Source organism: Gavia stellata, chromosome 17, assembly GCF_030936135.1.
Source record: "Gavia stellata isolate bGavSte3 chromosome 17, bGavSte3.hap2, whole genome shotgun sequence".
NCBI classification, from domain to species: domain Eukaryota; kingdom Metazoa; phylum Chordata; class Aves; order Gaviiformes; family Gaviidae; genus Gavia; species Gavia stellata.
Genome location: NC_082610.1, coordinates 7,477,794 through 7,502,153, shown reverse-complemented (window position 1 = coordinate 7,502,153; position 24,360 = coordinate 7,477,794).

The window sequence follows — 24,360 nt, the reverse complement described above, 5'->3', positions numbered from 1 at the left end:
AAGTCTTACCATGAATCACTGTAGTAAATCACCACTGAGGACTAGAAGATGTAGCTGCCAGAATTTTTTTAATCAGATACGCAAACAAAGAGAGCATCCATAAGATTGCGGGAGATCTAGTTCATTCCTCTAGCAAAAAATAGTCACGTCAAGTGCTGTAAACAGCATCTGTGAGAAACAGTACCTTTCAAAGTTGTTGAAAATCAGTAGGTTCCCTAGACCTGGGAAAGAGGCAGGTAGCACAAGGTAAAATACATACAGACAGACACCTTCACAGCTCCCTCCCCTTTGAGCTAACATTAGATTGGGGCTAAGAAACTGGGGCTAGCATAAACAGGCTTGTCAAAGTGGTCCTTAAAATGGAGTCTATGGCTTTTGGGGCATGAAGAACTAGAAAGAAAGAACTGAGAAATGCAGGACTGGTTTTGTAATTTACTGCCATTCGTGACTGGCAAGTCCAGCTAGTAATAGGGACCGCAGAATATGGGAGGATGATACGTTAAAAAAAAGGTAATACTTGTATGCCTGGAAGTAAGAGTTTGAAACAAGTGTGAGTATCCCATGTTGCCCTCGTGTTTGGGTTTCCAAATGTCTTTACACCTCCTTTCTGCATCTCTCCCACCACATCGTTAGGAATACTAAAATGCCTGGGCAGGGAAACGTCAGGGGACGTCCCGCAGCGCCCCGGGCGCGTGCAAACCGCTCGCCAGCTTCAGTGAATCCCTACACCCACACGCCAGCAAGGTGCAGGGCAGGGCAGGGCACCGACTTCCCCGATTAACTGAAAATATCTCTGAGACATACTCTTGCAAAATTATAGCCAGAAAAACATACCGATTGACCTGGAGTTCATGTAACAACTGCCCACCCATTTGATTATTTCACAAATGTGTGATTCGTGCTTGTGAGCTGTCACCGTTAACATTTCCATCTGTCTCAATATTGCTTCTATTCTTAGTTGCTATGTGATAGATGTAGGTGTATGAAAAGGATTTTTCCCCCCTCCCTGTGTCATGAAACAAAATAAATGAAAGCCACATATATGTATCCACGCACGTCATGCAGGGAGAAAGAAATACAGGTACCTTCGTGGCGCTCCCATTACTAGAAGTAGAGGTGGAATAAGAAGCACTGTGGCCTCCTGGTGCTGCTAGAACATGTACGCAATGGGGAAAAACATAAATAAGTCAAAATCTAACCGCAGAAGAACAATATTGTTTTCATCTCCTTTTGAACATGCAGTGTGAGAGACCTACTTTTCTAATCACGTAAGTATGGGAGTAATTTTACTTATCACGTAATCCTAATTGGTCTTTTCCTGAGGCAATCTCAAAGGGAAAATAGCAGCGACACGCTTCGGTGTTCAAAGGATCGGGTCCTCAGCTGTGTAGATATTTCCAAACTCGGAGCTTTCAAGGTACTCATCGCTTGGACACACAGAAAACTCTTTGCATAACATAGGCAAAACCTCCATTTCTCAGTACCTCTATGCCAAAACTGGATTTGATGGGATACCTGTAGAAGTGAACAGATGTTTCACAACAGCCTCCAGCAAAAGCGAAATCTGGCTCCAGTCGCTTTATTCCTGTTGTCATTTGAACTTCACGGCCGAGCGTAAACTCATAGTCTCCTGTCGAAAAATGTCTTTTGAAGTCGCTAATGGACGTGACTGATTTTTCACCCCTGGCGCAGCCCAATGCTTCCCAGGGAAGCAGGGATTAGCCGGGTCCGGTCCGCAGTGTGAGCTAGGCTGTGGGGGTTTGGCCCCTGCTCCTCCTTGGCTAGCGGAGAGCCTCGGCGCCGGGGCATTTGCCATAGAGCCAACTCTGCTGTCGGTAAGTGGTTTCCCCATAGTCCCAGGCTGTTGTATGGTCTCCCATGGGGAATATTAGCAGTGGGACGGTAATGGATCAAGGTCTTGCCATAGGTGGCCAAGTGTATACTTTCTCTTCCCCCTACGTTTTCGTGGTCTGGTCTGTCTGTCTTGGTTTTTTTCCTTCCCAAAATAGCACACAAAACCCCAATTTAACAAGCGTAAACCGTACACTCTGGCCTCCAATTTATTTTGACATTTGGCAAGAATGATTGCGCAACATGTTCATTAAGTTGTAACATTTTCACTACTTTCCCATTTCAGAACCTTACTGACTGTAGCACATGCAAAAATAATGAACTTATTTATTCTCCAAACGGACAGTAGACCCCAAACCTCCCAAGAAAATGCATTGTTTACGGATGCAATGTATGCAGAGACTTTTAAAGCCCTAGGTCTCACCTGACTGTAAAAAAAGTAATGGTCCATTTCTGAAAGGGGTGAGGAGGGGTTTATCAGCCACTAAAATGTTTATAGGGTTGTGCAGCTAAGGAGGTCTCATCAGACAAGCTGGTTCCTTTTTCTTAAACAGAGCCCCTTCCTCCTGACAAGCCTTTGTGAGACTCAGGAATAATGCAGTAAACAGTTACGGCAATAGATAATTAGATGGACCAGCTAAAAGCAATATGAAAGGGGGCTGGTAGCACAAGGATTACAGAAGGTGTGTGGGCATTTTGACATCCAGAAAACATTATAGATCTGGTCTCAGCTACCTCAGTTTCATGATGATAATTAAGAAATGTGGGTGTAGAAAAGCTCTTTGCCTGGTTTGGTTGTATTATTGCTGCAGTTCAAAACACAATTGGCACAGACACCCACATTGGACATGATTGCCCTTTGATGAGGCAGATACTGACTTTTTAAAGCTGACATAGTTAAAATTATGTCTAAAGTTTATGGGGCCACAAGCTTCTGACTAGACTCCATTATTGTAACAAATGGTAAAATAGAAGTTGCAGCAGTTTAAAAAAAAGGTTGAGGCACGTTGAGGAGGAAGGGACTCTGGCAGTGGGAAGGCTTCAGGATTAACTCTTCTCTCACCTGTTTGGCAAGAGTAGAACATGGGCAGTGTCCAGGGGGTTTGCTTTGTACACGTGGTCATACATCCTCTTTAAAGACAGACTGGAGGGAAGACCAGTGAGGCTAGTGCCTTGGCTGCTCCCATTAATAACCCACAGAGTTAAAGTCTCGTTCCTCTACAGCTTGTGTGTTGTGTGGCAGGTCTTCCCAGTTTTTTTGCCTCCATTTATTCATCAATAATACAGAGATGTTACCAAACTCCTCTCTGAGCACTGAATAAGGTGAAAAATACCACAGATTTAAAAAAAAAAAAATTATGTTCAGGCTTGTTTATAAGTAGATTTTTTTTTAAGAAACACTTGTGAATAGTAAGAGAGTGATGGAGGCTGTCTAGATGGGGACTGCCCGTGCCTAAGACAAGACGTAATGGTATGGCTTAATGTACTCACTCTTGCAGCCTGTTTTTCTAATATTACAGACGCTAAACCTGTACAGCTATGGAAATGTCAAAGTATCGACTTCAGGCCTGATCCTGCATTCAGGTTTATTTATTCTTTTACACGTTTGACTCCTTAAAACACCACCAATGGAAGAAGGTTGCATGGTGGCCCAGTGGTCATTCTGTATTTATCACAGCTCCCCATTCAGGTTTTCCCTGAGGAACCAGAAAAGTCCACGTATTGACAAGGTAGACAGACTTGCAAAAGTATTTGACCGTTCAAAATTATCTTTTTTTCCAATATTTTCAACACAAACTCAGTTCTATATTGTTTTACAGAGTGTTCAAAGAGGCTTTCAGTATTTCCCTCTAAAGCTGTCATCAGAAGTCCAACAATTACATTTGATAAAATATTCAGATTCAGAACAAAATATATCATGAAAAGACAATGTATTTCAGGGAAACAGGTGGTTACCAAAAGAAAAAAAAATGGGGGACCTGATTTCTGACAGCAAATAACCTGTCGAAACCTGACAACTCTACTGAGAATGGGATGCAGTGAGAGTCCTGAGCAAGGGTCAAGAGGCTGGAGCTGCTTAGGTGCTTAATTGGCTCCGTCAAATACATGTTCATTCACATCTGCCCAAAGTTTATAAAACCATCGGAGAGGATATTTGGCTGAATTTTGTAAACTGATACCTGATAAAATAGTATTGGCCAGGAAAACAAAAAGCCCTAGCAGTTTGTAAGCGAGGCTAAGCTCTGGGTTTGGAATTTTCCAGTGGATGACTATACATCTCAAATGGGTTTTGCTTCTGTAGATGTCACTTGCTGTAGCTTGAAGTGTGATACCCCTTATTCTATTGCTGAAAATTTATTGCATCAGAGAAAAAAAAAAAAAGACTAATGTATCTATTGGTTAGAGAGTCATCCACACAAGGAGTGAATCTCACAGTATTTCCCATATGAATCTCTTTTTGTGTCCCAAATTTGGTTTATTGACTAAGTTATTCTAAGTCCTTGTACCACACTTGTGGTATTTGGACACCTTTCTAAGTGACCTGACTCATATCTTTCACATGTTTTGCTCTCCTCTTCTTCCGAGGGAACAAGCACTTGAAGTCTAGGATTTTTCCTTAGGGGTTTTTTTTATTGTGAATAAGCCTTTCACAAAGGCCTTGGTGGCACAAGAGGTAAGAGTTTAATCATAGATTCACCTGATTCTTCTCTTTCTCCATAGTATTCGCTCCTACATCAGCAGTCGGACACTCTATCCACCACCTATTCCCCAGGCAGATCTGATTCTCGTGCTTTTTTCCGCCCACCACCTGTTGTTTTCCTCTTCCCAAATCCTTCACCTAGACTCAGTCATCAGCTGCCCAACCACCGTCATAGCCCAGGATACCCACTGCTTTTCTTGCCTCTTTTTTTTTGAACTCTTTCAAAGACCCAAATGTGTCTGACTTCAGAGGGGCTTTCAGTCCCCAGTCTACTGCCAATAGTTATTTTTATCATCTACTTTCCCGTCACAGATTTCCTGCAGCATTCCCTAAAGAAAATTCTGCTGGCTCCCAAATTTTAAGGAAACCAAAATAGCTGACAAGAAGGCTAAGACCTTTTTGAGGCAAATCTAGAAAGTTAATTTGAAATGGCCAGTATTTCATATTCATTTATCCGTAGGGATTTTCCGGACAAAGCAGGGAGGAAATTCAGACTAATGCGAGGCATACACTTCAGGGCAGGAGGAAAGCCAAAGATGATGGACCATTCAAAATTGTTTTCTTTTGGGTCCGTACTGTCCCCTGGCAAGTCAGCCCGTCCAAGAGCAATAGGGCAAGACCAAGGCAATGTACTGACTCGCGTCCTTGACCACCAGAGGCCATTTCACCAGCTGCTGCTTGTGTGTGACAGCTGCCCGGGGCTCTGATTAGCAGCAGAACTTCCCAGCTCGCCTCTGCCAGGGCTGTAAACATGATGATGATGATGATGTGTGTTATGCCAGTTCTCTCGCAGAAACGGAGAGTCGGGCAGACTTCAGCATCTCCTCCCCCAGGACGTACTGGGGGTGATGCAGCCACGGAGCCAAGTCTTGTTTGGATCAGTTTGTCTTTTTATCTCACTCAGTTTGGGTTTCCAATGTGACTTCCAGGCTGAGGTAACCCCCGAGACCCCGTGCATAGGAACAGCCATCCCCACGAAGCTGAGAATTGCCATCAGCTCATGGAGCTAATTGCGAGTGGACATTAATACCTCCCTGCATAGCAATAGCCTCCCGCTCACCCTCGTTGCAGACCTGTATGTGGTAATGAGCCACGCGCTGTTCCCGCAGCCAGAGAAATGGAGATAAGATGGATGGGGGACTGTGCAAGAAGGTGGTTCGGAAGGTGCAGAGCCCCTAATCTGAGCAACCATGAGGAAAGGGTGGGGAAGACATGGAGAGCCCCTGGAAGAGGAGGTAGCTTGTGTGGCATGAGGGAAGGAGCCCCACAGAGGGGTCTGTGGGGGGAGAAATTAGTCAGGTGCCTGCCGTGCTCCGGGTGCTCAGCCTGAACGCTCGGCATCGCTGCGAGTTTTGTCAATCTCTTCTCAAGCCTTGTCCAACCGCACCTTTGACGCCTCCTAGAAAAAGGCAACGTAGTCTGTCAGACACAGGCACTCAGAGACTTTGTGCCGGGACACAGCACCCCTGCTGTGGTGGGACGGAGCCGTGGCCATGAGCCCTCCCTGCGCTCCCAAGTACCATTCCCACAGTGACAGCCTGGCTGTACCCTTGGAGGGGAGGCACCTGGGCTGTGGCTGAGTTAATTTGGCTTTGTCCATTTGCATGGGCACTGTCACCACTTGGCAAGGCAGAGACTACTTGGAGATACGGTAACATAGATAGGCAAGTGGCAGAGAAGGAAAATTATAGGGTTGCATGGTTCAAGCATGTACGGAAGGGATGTGCTTTAGGTACCTGAGAATACTCCCAAAGTCCTATTTATCACACTAATACACAAAAATGTGATGGCAGGCCGTTAGTGTTTATCTGGAGACTCTACCAAGTTATTTATAAAGAGTAATTTTAACATACCTCTCTCTTCGGGAAATGAGGAGAGAGAAAGCACTGGACCAGAGAGCAGCCCACATCAGGAGCCTACAACGCGCTTACGCAGGCACTTTAAACCAGCATAAACACCTATCCCTGTCCCTGCTGGGTTAGCGCTGGGCTGGAGCAGGTCCCTGGTCTGACTGGTTGTGTGGCCGGAGGGTGGCCCTGCGGGGCTCCCGGGACCAACCACAGCCCCCCTGCCAGCGAGAAGCTGCGGGAGCACCGGGAGGTGATGGATGAGCAGAACCGATGGATAGCGCTGGAGCCCCAGCGGCCCCAGGCTGGCCCACGCCAGGGGAGCAGTGCTCGGGTGGAAAAGAAACAGCAGTGCATCTTGCCCAGTATGAGGGAACATGGGATGAAAGGTCCATCTTCCCGGCAAGCCGGCTTAGCAATCCCTCGGCCGTCTGCGAGCATGTCCTGCCTGGTTGTATCTGAAACCCTGATGGGGGAAACTGTCCGTCTTCTTCTGAGTCCGTGAATGTTGTGGGATGTTAGTAAAGATCAATGGTTAGCTAAAAATCAATCAGCTAAACCCAGATGGAGGTCCAGGACCAGCTTGGCAAACAGACAGCGAGAATGCGCTTTTCCTACGCTTGTCTTTCGTTTGTGTTAGTACTTGAGCTCAGCCTTTTTTCCTGAGTCTAAGCCCATCAGTACATGGAATGAATACAACGTTCATTTACTGCGAGGGTGAGGGCCTGACAAAAGCACAGCAAACCCCAAACTGCAGAATAAACTATGTTCTCAGTTACGCTTCCCCAGCTCTGGTAACTGGTGCAATTTTCGGGCAGTTAACAGGGTCTAAATTAAGAAACTAATCAGATATAAGCCTCTAAATTATACTGGTTCTTATTTACTTTCTTTTATCTTGATACAACTTCTTGAAAGAATATTTTTAACAGCTCTTTTAAACATTTCTAGTAAGAGGCAATAGACAAAATGTCATAATTTCCATATGAAGGAGTTTCTCTTAGTGCAATTCCTGTCTAAAAAGCCATTTTACCCTAATATGGTCCCAGACTCTAAGTAACATATTCTGTCGCAATGACTTTTGCATCAAAACAATTTTTCTGTTTCATATCCGAGGAAAAAATGTTGAATATTTAAATTCCATATCCTTTTTGATCTCAATTCCCATCACAGAAGAGCTCTTTAGGCCTCATCAATGTGCTCTAGGTGCAATATTAGAGTGTATTTTTCACATTATGGGATCTAACCCAAATTAAGAAACCAAAGGGGAAGAAGCTATACATGCCTGGAAGGGAAAGGGATTCTGCTTGGAGCACGTAGCAGGGTAAAGCATCAAACAGAAACGTAACGGAAGTCTAAAATAATGGTTTAAATGCCTTGCTGCAGAGTCCTTACTTAAAATCTAGCACTCATCTCTCTTCTGATTTAGATACTTTGCATTCCTGTTGACTTCAGTGGTGTTTATGTTTAAATAAATAAAGGCACAATAAGGCCATATAGTACAACTGTGAGTTGCAATAAGTTATAGCGGATTAAATAGGGTAACTAATGAAATACAAAGAAGTGTTTGAAGCCAGCACTCCCTTGTAAGCATTTACATTTCAGCTGTATAAACTACATGAAAAATAAACAGTGTCCAGGAAATAAATGTAGATAATGTTGTTTACGAATTTAGACTCCAATGGCACGAGTCCTGAACCACCAAGAAAAGGCCCCACTAAATGTCTCGCCAAAGCCAGGGGTGGATTTGACTTGAGTAGTCTTTGAGTCGCATCCAGCCCTAAAAATAGAGGGGATTTTGGTATGTCGAGTAGAAGGAAAAGATAGGAGAGGAGCCAGTGCTAAGGCACCATGGGTCAGCCCATTTGTGAGATGCGGGATGGTGGGAGCGGGCTGCCGCGCTCCAGGAACATGTATCGGACATGGGCGATTGCTTTCCTCCTGCTTGCCGTTCTGGTGGTGTGGGGTTTGTGGTGGCAGCCGTGTCCCCGCTGGTGGATGCTCCTGCCCCACCGCCGCCCCTTCAGAGCCACCCCGTCCTCGCACAGGATGGCTTCTTCCTGGGACAGAGAAATCGGTATGTTTTCCACTTTGAGAAATGGTGTAGAACTTGAGGGAAGTTATTTTAAAATATCTTAAAAGTTGTATTGATTTTCTAAATCAGTATTTCAGGACTTTTGAATTCCAGAGTAGCCACACATCCGCCCTGTGTTTTGTTCCCATCTCTCCGCATCTATAAATGATAGTCCACGTGCTGCAGAGAGAGAACCGACTGCGCATCCAATTACTCCCGTATTGTACTTGTGAGGAGGAAAATAATATTTTAGTAGGAGTACCACAACTACAACTATACCAGTACTAATAGCTATTTAAAGCAATTCTGCAGTGCAGGTCAATTAAATCCTTTCATCTGGCCAATGCAGAGAAATAAAGGCCCCTGTGCAAATCGCGCTCCCTGGGGCTGGGCTGGCTGTTAGGGTGGAAGGAAAGAGGGAGCGGGGACAGCACCCTCTTTGTTGGCATCCTTTGCTCTGCGTTAAAACGCCCCGGGGACTGGGTGAGCACATAATCTGATGGTGGCCCAAATCTTGATTCTTTTGCTACCATCGGTGTTCACATGCCACCCGGGCACTCCTCCGCCACGGATAAACAGGCGATCCCATTTATCTGGACAGGTGAAAACTGCCGGACTGACACATGGCTGCCTATTAATCTCCAAAGCGGAATATAGTAACGTTTACACACCACATGGTTCCAGTCGTTAAATTAGTGGAAGATTAACAATCCCAAGTGTTCAATAAACAGAAAAGACAGCAAACAAATGAAATGTGTTAGTAGGGAAATTTTGGCTTTAATGTGACAAACTTGTTCTTGAGCCACAAGTCACAGTAGCTGGAGGAGAACATAATGTGGTCTGGGCTTCCTTTTGAGGACTCTATTTAATTTTTATTGCTGCACTGATAATTTTAGTTTGCAATTAACAAAATTATCTACTGTTCCTCAGATACGTCTCTGTTTAACACTTTAGGTGGTTAACATGGAAAATGTTTTGAACTCTAGAGTTACTTCTTAGGTAAAATAGCTCGACACCCTATTTAAAAAAAATATCTTGAATTCATCTTTAAACACATCAGCTTGTTAAAGGTACTGACATGGCTGCGCTTTAAAGAGGGATGGAGCCAAAGCACCTTAACCTCTTTGGGAAGATGAAGACAGCTATCTAAGCACAGCGTAAAATGCCTTAATATGAAAGTAGCGCAGGGCAGGAGAGCTAGGAGAACTATTTAGTGTTTACACATGCTTTTCATTCCCAAGGATCTCCACGTACCCGAGGAGGATCCCTACTGCCAGCTCCGGGCCGGAGTGGGGCCCCGCGGACAGTGGGCACCCCGGCACAGCTACCGGCCCCCGGCTCCGAACACCATCCTCCATCTCCCTTCCCTGACTGTTTGCTTTAGATCTCTTATCGCCCATCACCCTCCAGGCAATATCACTGAGCGGCTGCACCTGGCGAACGGAGTGCTTGAGCTTGATGTCAGAGGAGATTTTAGTTGCTTAAATAGAAATAAACTACAAAGGAGCATTCGCAGGGCTGCGAACCCGGGGGTTTGGGACTTGCTTATTTTTAGGACATAGCTAAAATAAGCTCTCCACAGTTACGCACTGAGGAGGGTTTGGTAAGCCGTGTACCTACTCTGACAAGATGTCTGGCTAAGTTTATTAAACCCCTGGAATCTGATCCCTTTAAATATTAAAAATAATCCACTGTATTGCATCTAATTGAAACCCACTGAATACTTAGAGGAAAGGAGAGATGAGTCACTCCCAACACCTTTCACCCACAAATGCACCAACAGTTTTCTGATCTTCTTTAATCATAGAGCTCCAATGGCCGGATTCATCACAGGAGTGCATCTCCAGCCATCTAATCTCTCCGCACTCGGCTCGGGTTTCCCCCATCCCGAGGAATCACTCACAGCCTCTTTGGGGGAGAGGGGATTTTCCCTTCCCTTGTCTGCGACTCACTTGGAGCCTGCTTTTTTTGTTGTTGTTTCATGCCCTCTTTTCTGTCCGCTGCGACGGAGCCGTGGCCGGGCTGTTAGCGGGGAGGTCGGGGCGAGCAGGGAAGGGCTCGGGCACCAGACACCCGGTACACTGGATACTCTCAGGCACAACCCAGATACTTTGCTCTTTGCTCAGGCGCCGGGTCTTTAACGCCTCCAAAACAACAGCAGTAATGCAGAGACACTTGTGAGACGAATTCACAGTTTTAGCGAGTGTCGAAGCATAAGGGAATGATAAACGGAACTTTTAATTTTGCTGCTGGGTCGGACTTGTTCTCTCCTTTCTTTTTTCTGGTTATGCGTTGCCATGGTGCCTTTCCTTCACCTCCACCTCCACCCAGGCCTTCGCTGTGGCTCCGGTGCTGCCCAGTCCTTGCCTCCTGCTCCGCGCCATCCTCACCTTTTCGGCCGTGCTGCCGTCCTCGATAGCCACCCTCCACCCCGCAGCGCGGGGCCAGGCTGGCACGGCTCCACACTGCCCGCGGGACTGAGCAGTCAGGACAAAGGGTGAATTATCCTCCCAGCTACCCACAGCTCCTCTGCATGGGGAAGAGGGATTTCCTGCCTGCAGACATGGACCTGTTGCAGCAGGTCCAGAGGAAGGCCACAAAAATGATGAGAGAGATAGAACACCTCTCCTATGAGGACAGGCTGAGAGATATGGGGTTGTTCAGCCTGGAGAAGGCTCCGGGAAGACCTTAATGCGGCCTTTCAATACTTAGAGGGGGCTTTTAAGAAAGATGGGGAGAGACTTTTTAGCAGGGCCTGTAGCGACAGGACAAGAAGTAATGGTTTTAAACTAAAAGAGGGTAGATTCAGACTAGATATAAGGAAGAAATTTTTTACAGTGAGGGTGGTGAAACGCTGGCACAGGTTGCCCAGAGAGGTGGTAGATGTCCCACCCCTGGAAACATTCCAGGTCAGGTTGGACGGGGCTCTGAGCAGCCTGTTCTAGTTGAAGATGTCCCTGCTCATTGCTGGGGGATTGGACTAGGTGACCTTTAAAGGTCCCTTCCAACCCAAACTATTCTATGATTCTGTGATTCTAACTCCCTTCCTGCAGTTACCTAGAGGGTTCGGTCACTTTGCAGCAGCCCTTGCAGGGCTAGCACGGCTCCGTGCTCATCAGCCGTGTCCTCCACCGGCGCGTGCACCGTGTCAGTTAGCTGTCACATAGGGTGACATCACCTGGGTAAGTGTGCACACGCATTTGGATGGGGAGGAGTATGTGTGTGTGTGTGTGTGTTCATCACTCAATGTATGTGGTAATTGTCACGTATGACTCATATTCCATTTCTATGACAGTTGATGCCAGTAGAGACAACTACACGAGCGGTGGCAAGGAGCAAACACAGAAGGGGTGTGCTCGCTGAACAAGTATGTTCATGAGCAGCTTAATAAATTTATATATAATAGACACATGCATTTCCTTGTTTGCAAAAGACTAATCTGCACCTACCACAGAGTTCTGTTATAGAAGCAGTTTCATGCGCATAAATTGTGCTGAAATCCCTGACTAGCAAGCATGGGACAAGATCCAGGGTACAGATCCCGCCATGTGACGGAAAGCTGGCATACCTCTAGCAGACATGAGAAGAGACCGATTATTTCAATTGTTTGTTGGAGTTTTAAATTCACTTTTGCTGTATCTGCAGAGTGATGATTCTGAGCTATTAGGTGATATTTTCTTCAGGAAAAATGTTGTGGTTTCAATGCCTGTCGTTGAAAGGGTAGGTTTCACTGCTTTACCCTGTACACATGCAGCCTACGAACTACATCTAATGAAAGATCTTTGGGTTTGTACTCCTGTCTTTGCTGTTTCACATAATACTTTCCCTGCTAAAATGAGGCCGAAAGGCCTCTCGGCAGACATTGTTCACTGAAGGCGAAATTATGCTCAATATTAAGAGCAAGTACCTTGTGCTATTTAAGGCACAGGGTATATTCTGGCCACCCAGCAAGCTAAATGCAGACGAGAACCACAGCAACTCGTTGCGGGCTGGACGCAAGGTAAACCTCGAGGCTATGAGATCCAAGTGGCACCAACCCCAGGGCATTAACACGCAACGCAGATGCCCGGGAGAGGCCGTGGCCACAGTTTGGCAACCCCTGGGTACAAGGGGTGGGCTGGGGAAGCGCTCGCCACCTTCCTTCTCTCTTCATCTTGCTCAGCCACAGTCCGGTCGAGTACAAAGACTTTACGTAGTTGAGCGGAATTTGGGTTCGGTCCTCGAAGATGCTGAGGGTTTTCTAGCCGCGCTGATGTTAGTGTGGAGCATTGGTGGCTCCACTGTGTGTGCTGCGATCGCTGAATCATCGCAGAGTGGTGTCACAGCCCAGTCATCTTCTTACAAATGCGGCGTGCCTGCAACCTCCAATTGTGTTTATAATCCATTGCAATTTTTAGCATTACTTGATGGAAAAGTTTATTTCTGTGAACTTTCCATCCCTTTAATGTGAAAAAATAGCAAAGATAGGTAACTAGGAAACATGTATAAACATAATTAAACATAAAATGCTGGTAGTGATATAAGAACTGACCTCAGGCAATTAAAATTATTAATAGAAAAAATACTCTAGTGTCAAAACCGGAGTACATCAACAGCATTCTCATTTGTGTAATCGGGATTAGTTTATATTTCCTGACAACCGAGTGAGAGGCAGTCCAAATTGTAGCTTCTTGACCTTTTTCTCATTCCAAAACAGGTCAAGATACTACGTGAATAAAAAGGGGAGCGTAAAGATACATTTGTGGGGGGAGACTAAATAGCCAGTTACGCATTGACTAACTATGGTCCTTTTAAGAATGTCACTCTTTTCAAATATTGAGGTTTTTATTGCTTCTCTTACAATTGCAATGGGGGAATTTAAGAGCCTCACAAACTACTCTATCATATAATTAGTTTATCAGTAAATTTGGACCTCGTACATCAATCACTATAATGCATAACCTCCACCGAGACAGAAACCAGATGTGCGTGCTTCTGCTTTCTTCTTTACAGTATCTACACCATCAGTAGTGCCTATGCTGCAGTTTAAATTGAATTCAGCAAAAAGCAATGGTCTTACCCCCCTGCAAGCAGCCTGATACTGCTGCAGGGATAAATCAACATTATGTTGACTGACAACCCGTACTCTTTCTTACTCCTTCCCTGTTGCTGTATGGAAAAGGATGAAGTGTAATTTGTGTATGCAAAAAAGAATTTTAACTAGTTAGGTATAGGAAAAAGATACTTGGTTTCAAGGTGACTGCTGGAAGGCGGGCGTCCGCCTGGGAATCCGTGGGAAACATCAGGACGTCTGGTCATTGCATCCTACGTATCCCACAAATTTCGAAGGCGAGGGTGTATGTATACCTCTAAGCTTACAGTGCGCCTTGCGGACAAAGGAGTGGAGCTCTGACCAGGGCAGTGTCTCCACGTGATGAATATCGGTTGCTTCACAAACTAATACCTTGTGGGCCCAATCTTTTGGGACACATTCATACAAAATTCTCCTTGAAGTCAGGGTCTGATTGAAAAATAAGGAGCCCAGCTTGTATGTGCATTAAAAATCCAAACAGATCGTTATTTATAGTGTTTTTTCATTTTCCCAGTAATCAAGCACTGGCTGGTAATAATCCCCAAAGGGCTGATTATACTGGCAAGATACAGCAGCTCTCTGACCACACCTCTTCCCCAGGAAAAACCTCTACGCTGGGGCAAAAGGCAGCGTGTTTGCAGCAGAGCAAAATGGGATTTTCAGTGCACGGTTGCCTGGAATGGATGGTTCTCACGTTTGTAGCAGAGCTGAGCTGAAAGCGCGTACCGCAGAGCGACGACTTGTCAGGCAGTCCGTAACACGCTTCCTTTCCGAAACTGAAAAACTTATTCTGATTGCAAGCAGACTTTTTCAGAATATGTGCCTTCTCCTTCGCTCCTGAGAACAAGCCAGCAGATGCTTCAGTGTCTCTAAAGTATGATACTCGCTGCTGCTCATCTGCCATGTCCAGTGTACCAGAAGAGTCCTTCCTCCAGGCATAACATGTGTGTAATGTATTACATTACAGCTAATTAAAGTAGCCTCTGCTGCTGCTGTTAAACTTGACTGGAAGATCATCCAAATATTTGCAGGCATCCTCTTATGAACGCAGAATATTAAAACCGTGCTGTCTTATGACTGTGCAAAAAGACTGATGAAAACGTGCTGCCCTGGTGAAATCGGGCACCCACGCTAACCCAGTCGTACCTGGAAAGCCGAATGGGATCGTGGAGAGAAGTCCAAAACTGTAAAATAAAACGTACACGTTAACTTAGCAAGTTCCAGTTACGATCCCCGTGTTTGAAATCGCACTCAAACATCCACCCGGCAGTACCGCTGAGAGATATAAGGTTATACCGGTACATGAGAGTGGCTGATGTATTCCTAATGGCAGAATTTGAATATTACAGAAATAGCCGAGCAGGACTCGGCTTGAAGGGCTACCTTTATTAGCGATTCCTCTGGCCCAGGCTGCTAGCGAGGACTTTGAAAAACCATCTCCTTTCTTGTAAATTGAGTAGATTTGGACTGGCAATCACTGGGACAAAAGAGGTGGACCTGTCTTCACAGCTCAGTGACACTTGTAGTTCAAACGTGCAAAACCATACCCCCAAGCGCAAGAAGGATGGTAATGTGGTACTGGAACATGATTTTTAAAGAAGTTCTTGAAGCTGCAAAGGATATTAACCACCAGGATTGTTTCCCTTAATATATATTAAAAGCTGTTTTATATGGAAGGCCTTAGGTGTACTCAAATTTCAAACGCCTGGGATATTTTATTACTTTACTGATCTAATAAATGCAGGTGTTTCATAGCAAAAGCACACAGGCAATCAGACTGTCTGAAAGCAGCAATGAGTTGCACACATTTCTCCTGGTAGGAGTCAACGGCCACGAGCGCACTGAAGCGGATGGGCCTTTGGCGTTAACTGCAATTAGATGGCAGTCAGCCTTCAAGGTGTGGAAAGATCCTTGTTTTAATTGATTCATAAAAGAGATGGTGCATCTTCTTCTGAAAACCAACCGCCTCCAGTTTTACCGGTGAGGGGACAGGGGAGGTGAGGCCACGACGGCCGGTGCCAGGCCGGGGGCAACGCGGGTGCCTCTCCCACGGCTGGCTCTCGCCGTGGGACGTGGCACGAGGGGCCGTGCCCCGCCGGCACACGCGTGCGCTCGCGCTCGCCGCAGCCAGCCCGGCCGGGGAGCGTGCCATCTCCCTGTCTTTACCAAGATCGAATGGAGCTACTCAATCAGGGGATGCCATTATTGCCTCCACCATGCAATTTCCACTATCAATAATTTACTGTATTTGCTGCTCAGGCCGAGGGGGAAAAGGCAAGACAGATTTTTGACAGGAGGGAAGGAAAAACCACCCGGCGGGCAGCTGGGCAGAGCCGGCGGGGCGTTTCGCCCGGGATGCCGCGGGCACCGCGGCCGCCCCCCCCCACTTCGCCGGCGGGCGCTGGCGCGACGGGCGGCTCCGGCCGTCGGTGCCGGTCCCCGGCCCGGTCCCCGGCCGGGCAGAGCCGCCGGCGGGCCGCCTGGACTGAGCACCCGCGCCCGCTGCGCGCCTCCAGAAAGTCACCGGTGTAACGTTACCTGGGGCGCTCATTAATAAGCAATGCCTGTTATTATCTTGATTGCATTCTTAATAGGCAAACTACGGAGAGGTCAGCGCGGGAGCGATATTTAAACGGATCGGGCTCGCTTAATACCCGGCGGAGTAAACCAATATCCCGCGGCGGGCGGACCGACCCCCCTCCGCCCCGCTCCCCGCCCGGCCCGGCCCCTCCGCGCCCTGCCCGCCGCTCGGGGGGCGCCGGGGGAGCGGGGGCCGGGCCGGGCCGGGCGGGCGGGGCGGGGGCGGCGGCGGCGGGGCCGGGGAGGCGGCGCGGAGGCTTTAAGCGGGGCAGCGCGGTGCCGGCGGCCGCCGCAGCCGCTGGCCGGAGGCGCCCGGGCGGGGGGCGAAGCCGCTCGGCGGGGAGGCGGCGGGGCCGGGCCGGGAGGCTCCCGTTGGGCGGCGGGGGTGGGGGATCCGGCTCCGCTGCCCTCCCGCCCCTCATAAAGCTTTGATGAGACACTTGAGCCGCCGCCTGTGTTGCCGGGGCGGCGGGAGGCGGCCGGTGGGACTGGGCGCCCGGGAGAGGATGTGACTTCGCGGCGGGGACCCGGACAGGCTTTGTGTGGACGACGAGGTACGCGGCGCCCCGCCGGGAAACTTGAGGGGCCGGGGGGGGGGGGGCGGGCGCGGGGGGGCCGGTGCGAGGCGTCCGGGGAGCGGGAAGGGCAGCGGCGGGGCGGGGAGGGCCGGGGCACCTCCGCGCCCCTTTGTTCCCGCACCTGTCGGCCCGGCCAGTGCCCGGCGGGGCGGGCGGCCCGGCGGCGCTTTTGTTGGGGCCGGCCCCGCGCCGGCGGAGGCAGGAGCGCCCTCCCGTCGGCGTGAGGGGCAGCGCGCGGCCCGGCTGCCGCGGGGCGCCGGCGGCGCTTCCCCGACGGCGGCGGCGCGGGGCGAGGTGGGGCGAGGCGGGGCCGCGCGCGCTGCCCGCGTGGCGGCGCCCTGCGCGGGGCGCGGCGGGCGGCCGTTGGGCGGCGGGCGGCGCCCCCTGGCGGCGGGCGCGCGGCGGGGCGGCGGCCCCGGCCCCCCTCCCTCAGCGGCGGCGGCCGGGGCGGGCGGTGGTCCCGGGGCGGCGGCGGGACCCCGCCGTGGGGCGGGCGGGGAGGGACGGGGCCGGCCGGGCGCCGCCCCAGCGCTGGCGGGCGAGGTGCCGTCAGGGGGGGGAGCGATGCACTTGTTGAAGCGCAGCCGTCGCTGGAATGTGAAGCACGCCGGGCAACCTCACCGGGATTCCGGTGCCATGGGGGCTTTGTCCTCCGCCTCTCCCGCCTCCCACCGGGCGTGGGGAGCTCGCCGTGTGCGGCCGGGAGGGCGGGGAAGGCGGCGCGGAGAGGGAGCTCGGCGGCTTGAGCGGCTCTGGGTCGTGTGTCTGCGCTCGCCGGTGCGCGGGAGGAGCGAGGGGAGAGGTTCGGGCCTCCGTCCCCACACCCGCGGGGTTTGGTTCCGTAGTGGTGGGGAAAACACGCACCCTCCAGCCAGAAGGGAGTGGGCGTTAGACGGTAAATCCGGTTGGCAAAGGTTTCATTAATACTTTGGAAGCCTTGCGCCATCCCACTTGGCTATTTTTTCTTTTACAGGGTTAAAAGCATAAGGTGTTACCACTGTGGGCCATGGTTGCTTTGCTTGTTTATTTTTAAGAGGTGCTATTGGTATCTTGGTTTGTACATTACGGTTAAAATACGTACTTTTCCTTTCAGTTGATTGTAGTTTGCTGTTCCGAGGTTATGGCTATTGCCAGATCAATAGTCATTACTTATTTATGTTTCTAGTAACACAGTTCTAATGAATGCAAAGCATCTATCCTGGTGATACATTTTTCTTCAGCAAGTATTTCTGTAATCTTTAATTCATGGTGTGATAAGTACATAAAATGAATTTCCTTGGTCGCCTTCAGATACACACAAGGGGCCGGGCAAGGAGCCGCCTGCTCGCGGGGAGGAGCAGCTTTCGCGTCGCAAAGTTTGGCTGAGTGGCTGTTGCGTAGCAGAGGTGACGGGGTCGCTCTCTTTGCGTGTGCTCGGCTGTCCCAAGTGAGAAGGTCGTCGTATCGTCCCGCTCCTTTGGGTCAGGTAGCGCCTTGGTGCAAATCAGTGGCTCTGCCGGCGGAGCAGGAGTGCTGCCTGCGAGCGTGTCGGTGAAAACTTGACCCCGGCTATGGCCCAGAGTTAGTCTAGGTATGGAAGAACGTAGGCAGAGGGGATGCTCTTGGCTCTATCCAGGCTGCGAATCCCACAGTTGGGCACGTGAGAGGAGGTAGCGGCTGTCAGGGGGATGCTACCCCTCCCTGCGTGCAGAGCGGCAGGGCACTGGCTGTGTAAACGAACCCGGGGCGAGGGAAAGGGAGAAGGCAAACTGTGACCTTCTCCTGCCTGCTCTGGGAGCAGCAGGAGGGAGTGCTGTCCATGGCCAGGGTCTCAGGGCAAAGCAACGGCTCCGTTTCAACTCTAAAATACCTTGAAGGAGCTGGTAGCAGTTTCAGCTATTTACTTAACGCGACTAGATACAGGAGCCTTTCCACAGGGCTCTGTAACTCACAACAATTTTCTGCTGTAGTACTATCACTTAATGTTCAGCTTCGCTGAACCTCGGCTGGGAAAACCCATTTGTAAGTAGCGTGCCTTCTGTTCGCATTGCCAGTGCTCTCTGCTTTCCGGAGCTGCGGGGTAGATCCTGTCGTTATATGGCTGTGAAACCAGGGTAAACCGGGTCAGAAGGATCAAGAACACTTTATCTGAATAATCCAGATATAACAGTGGAGGAAAATGGGAAAGGACTTTTATCTTGGAGGGAGTAAGGCTAAACTGAAAAAAGTTTAATTTCAAGCAGCGTGCTTTTAAAGATGAAGGCATTATGTTGTAGTGTAGTGCTATGGGAGTACTACAGTATGCTGGAATACTACGAACCGTAGCGCACAGATGCAAAGGATTTTAAAGACTCATTAAAATGTGAAAGAATATAGTGGAAAATAAGGACCTGTGTTTTGACTTGAAAGCTTTGCATGTAGTGACAGTGCTGAGCTGAAAGTAGCTGCAGTTAAAAGTCCTTGCAGTACCTGTAGCACTTTGTGCAACTGTTACTCTGCTGTTAGAGAGAGGTGAACACAAGAAGCTGCATGTTTAGCTCAGATAACAGTTCTCTGCTGGGGTGCAGGTCTGAGAGCAGGTCACGAGAAACCTGTGAGTAGGAGACTCTCTCATCCCTTCTATGGGTAAGCCTGCATGAAGATGAGAAACAATTCATTATTGAGTGAACTGTGTAATAAGCGTGGTCCTATTAAAGAAAAAAAATATTTCCTATATCTGCCTTCCTGGTTTGTATAAAGGGCTGAAATGTTGTTATAAGAATGTGCCCTGTGCCTACACTAGAAATCTCATGTTAGGCATTGTGTGAATTGGTGGAGGCTCTACTAGAAAAGGATATATGCTTTTAATAGGTTAATTGCTAACTTGTCTTGACCTGTTTTCAAGCATACGTTGTGAGCGCTTGGTTCCTTCTAAATAGCTAAAACGCTGCTTAATTAGGAAACTCTCAATAATTTCTTAGATCGGTTCATACGCTGGCATTCTTGGTAATGCTTAGCTGTGAACACCCTTTAAAAGGAAGCTTTTAAAAGCACTGAAGCTAAGCTATTTTTGTGTATTGCCAAAATGAAGTGGTAACTCAATAACCTACTGTTTTCAGTTCCAGCTAGGAAGGTGCTGTGCTTAACAACTCTTAACAACTCTGCAGTACACCATTAGGAAGCAGTGCAGGTGTGTACGGAGCAAACTGCCTGATGTACGAGCCTGGATGGGGCTGGTAGGCTGTGCCCATTCTCTGTCAGCTCGCTAATCTTACTGTATCCCTTCCTTATCCACACCCATTATTCAGTCTTATCTTTGACTGTAAGCTCTTTGGGGCAGAGATAGTCTTGCCTGTCTTCTATTCCTGGTACCTGACAGAGACTCCCCAGTGCTCTTGTAACACAAACAATAAATAACAGATTTTGCTATGCAGCGTATACAGGCAACTCTGCTGTGGTGCCTTAAACTTAAATGTTATCAACATAAATTCTTATGCTACCTGACTTTGAAGCACTAGAGTATACAATAACAGAAGAATAAAATGCTTTAATTTTGGAGAGACACGTGTGAGTTAATAGGGTAACCATTATACTATGGCCTATCTCCTCTGATACAATCCTATGTTGGCCGTGATGCTTACAATTCTAGGCTCTGAGCAGTCCAAAGATGGATGCTGTTTGCAAGAGTTGTCCATGCAGAACAGGACAAACAGTCATATGCATAAAGTGTAGGTGGTCTGTAGGGTCAGGCTCATGTTTTCCTCCTTTTCAACATTGAGGACCTAGTTATCCGGCAACTATGGACTGGTGGAGTTCAACTCCTACACCCAACAGTTACAATCAACATGGAACAGTCTGAAATACTGAAGATGGTATGGTCTTGACTGAATAGGCAACAGTCTTAACAAAAAAAGCCGACCTCATTTCAGGCACGTTTTCTACCCTTTATAAGCAGTGAACACAGGGTTGGCTGGGGTGATGCTGATTTGACGTGATTGTAATCCTTTAGTAACACTGACACTAGTGGTAGCAGAACATCCCGTTACAGCGTAATTTAGGCATCACGAATGGATACAGCTGTCTGAAGATCAGTACCCTGAACAACCGGAGGAAGCAAAAGAAAACTTCATTTAGTGAATTTTCATGCCCCGGTGACAGCTGCCGTAAGGCTGTAGCAGTTGTATACTTTCTTCAGTAAGAATATTGTATCTTTCGGAGAAGTCACTTTTTGAAACCAGTTAATTAGGACAGTTATTTCTGGCCATGGCATTTCTACAGAACAGAAGGCATGATTGTTCTTATGTTTGTTTCTCCGAGTCCTTTGATCGGTTAGAAGCTCTCGATGCTTTACGCTATAAATTACCTCAATACTTTGGCAGTTCATTTCTTTTCTTGTGTACTTGGTTAGGAAAATGCAGAAATCTTTGTGACTCAGCTTCAGACTACTATAAATTATGAAGAAATGGGGGAGGGGGTCACATTTCAAATTAGGAAAGTCAATTCTAGGAGTATGGGAGGAATACTGGTTGCTAAATTTGAGATAAGCATCTCTTGGTATCTCAAAATCTGAGCAGCTACCGCCACCTAGAGATGCACGAACCAAGCACGCTGCGATGGCTGGCTCTTGCAAGTGAGGCCGCACAACTAAAACGAGTGCGGCTGCTAATCCCAGTCGTTCTTACTCCACAGCAGTAAATTTAGTGTATGCATGCAGGCTTTTTTGACCCTGTAACTGAGGTGGTACCTGCGAATCCTGTTCTAGACATGCAGGTAACTAATCTTTATACAGTCTTCCTTGTGTGGCTAAAATAGGTAAACAAGAAGCATTGCTTTCAGTAAATCATTTGCTGACTGAACTTGAGACTACACCTAAAGAAGTATTTGCAAGTCAAATTTATACTGGCTTGTTACAGCTGTCAGTGAGACTTGATAGCATGTCCAAAGCTTGCACCAAAAAAATGAGATATAGAACTAGTCTCTTAAGGATTTGAGTTGTGTTGGGGGGGGGGGGGTTACCCATCCCATCATTGAAGTCTACTTGGTAGGGGGTGTCCTTTAGTAGATATTTGGTGCAATAGAAAAAAAATCGGATTTTCCTAATGTATTGACTCAGCAGCCTTTAGCTTGGTTTCACTAGACCTAGGATTTCCCCAGTCAAAATTAAGTATGGAAGTTAAACTGGGTATGTAGGTATTTGTTGCTACCTCAAATCTAACAACATGGAATACGCTTTTCATATTTTCCCCTTGGGTCTTAGGATACAGTTTCCTGTTTTGCTTTGAGCTCGCAGCTTCTGATTTTTTTGTACATCAATCTTTGGCTATAGCAGGTTCTTCCTCTGCATTTGAGAGAGAAGAATAAGCACTGTTCCGTATTTAATTTGTGAGGAACTGCTTATAAAGAGAAACAATGTGCCTTTTTTACTCACTGAACTCATAATCTCATGTGCAATTATTTCTGTTTGACTCTTACAAGACACAGTATGTTTCGGGGGCTTTTCTAGTAACTGCTAGCTTATGGCTATCAAATGCCCAGTGGAATAAGAAACCCAACACAACTAAACTTCAGTGGGAGTTGAGAACTTCCATCTCAGAGAGCCTTGAAAATGCAAGTCACTAGTTGATTGCATGTACTGCGTATCTTTCCAGGTGATGGTTTTGATAATTTCTGAAGATACCTGAAATCTGTTGGTGTAAAGTATATTGGGGTAAGTGCTTAATGTATAGCTTCTGAGGGAACAGAGTTTTCCTGTAGGAAACTGAGGAGCTGTGACATGGGGGCATTTGCCATTCAAGTCAGGAGGCAACTGCAGACTGTTCATACCATATGAGGTAGTATGAGGAGAGAGCATTGTACCAAAGTAGCGTTTGAAAGACAACACTTGGCTGAGCTGGAGTTCCACATCCAACCTCTGCCTCTCCAGTATGCGCACTGGGCTGCAGGTAGGCTTGTAGTCCTCTGCATGCATGTAGCATAGCAGGAGGAGTCTGGAAGATTGAACTACGCGAAGTCTTGAGCAAAATGCTGTTACATTCTCTTTATTAACTCAGCGTGCAAAAGACTTGGAGCATGTTGCTGCAGTGAAGGCTGTAACAGTAACTTAAACAGGACTAAGTCTTCCCCCCCCTCCCTCCCCCCAGAATCCTGTAATACATATCTTATAAAAGAGAGTTCAGCTTAATCTTGTGCCAATTCTAGTGCATGTTGTGCCTTATCTAACGTGATCAGAACACTGCTTTCTTCAAACATAACAGCTCCTGGAGAAATGCAGTTTTGTCTAGATCAAGGCATTAAAGGTTATGATCTCTGGATTCCTTAGTCCGTTACGCCATTTACTTTCTAAGCTCAGTGCAACATTTAGTATCCATATGGTTTAGTTTACCCTTCTTTACATTGGCCATGGCGCTCTCGGTGAGTGTTCAGTACTTGATATACTGAGATGAAAAGAAATGAAATCTAAACTTTATTCAAGGGCTGGATTAGTAAGTAAACCAACCTCCCCTTAGTCATAGCTGTCACTGCACCACAGAAGTGTACGGACACTGTTGGGATGAGCGACAAGACTTGTTTTGCAGTATTACTAGATAATTGTGCCTGCTGGCTGCCTGCATTAAGACTTGGATCTTCACTTGCTATTTACATTCCTTTTGAGTTGATAATCCAGTTCGACTGAGCCGTAAATGCCAAGAGAGAAATGCTATTTGATAGAATTTGTATTGAAAGCCAGTGTGAGTCCAAGGGGGAAGCAAAGCCACTAACAAGTTCAAGCTGGCAAGGGTAACTTAACCAGAACCTGTGCCAGGAAACTGTGGTGAAGTACGAATTTGCTGCTGAACATCATGACTGCCCTTTATCTTTATAATGGGTTGAACCAAAGCTAGAAATAAACACATCTGAAGTTCTCCATTTTTGTTTCTCCAGATATAAATGTTACCGTTTATGTCAATGCCATGATTATTATTTTTTTTTTGTTGGCAGCTAATGTCCTGCAGACTGGTGAAGAAGGATTGTTTTTATTTTATGGGAGGCAAAGAAGAATGTTTCATGTCTCATTACAACAGCAGGGTACTTACTGGTATGGCGTTGGCAAGTTGCTGCCAATGAAATGGTGCAGAGGATAAGCATGTGCTTCTTTACATCTTCTTGCAGAAATAAAAATTTTGTGTAATGACTAGCAAAAGAATGTCTGAAAATGAGTTTTCTCCTTCGAAACTAATGATTGTCACCTGAATTTAAAAAGGACAAAGCTGCCTTCCTTGGAAGACATGTTTTAAGTCCTTTTCTCGCTCAAGTTTTGGACTGACGATTAATTTCTGCTGCCCCCTGTGCAAAACTTTTCTGCCATTGTAAATGCAAAAGTAGCAGGAATGCTAATCATGAACAAGAATGTTGCAAAAGGATAAGTGACTCAATTCCACATGCCTCCATTTTTTTTAAAAAAAAAGCAGAAATAAGATTTAAGAAGAAACTACTTAGAGGTCTAAGCCTCCAAACAAGTCTACCTCCAAGTCTGACAAACCTAGATACAACATCTTGAATTCCATAAGCCTCAAGCATGAAGTCATATCCCCTGGTTCTTAATCCATTTTGTTCAACGTAGATATTGTTGTATAGTTTTCCTTGCTCTGATTCCTGTAACTGTTATGAAAATTATAGAATCTTACGCTTGGAAGTACCAGAAATGATTTCCCCTGCCTTTAGCT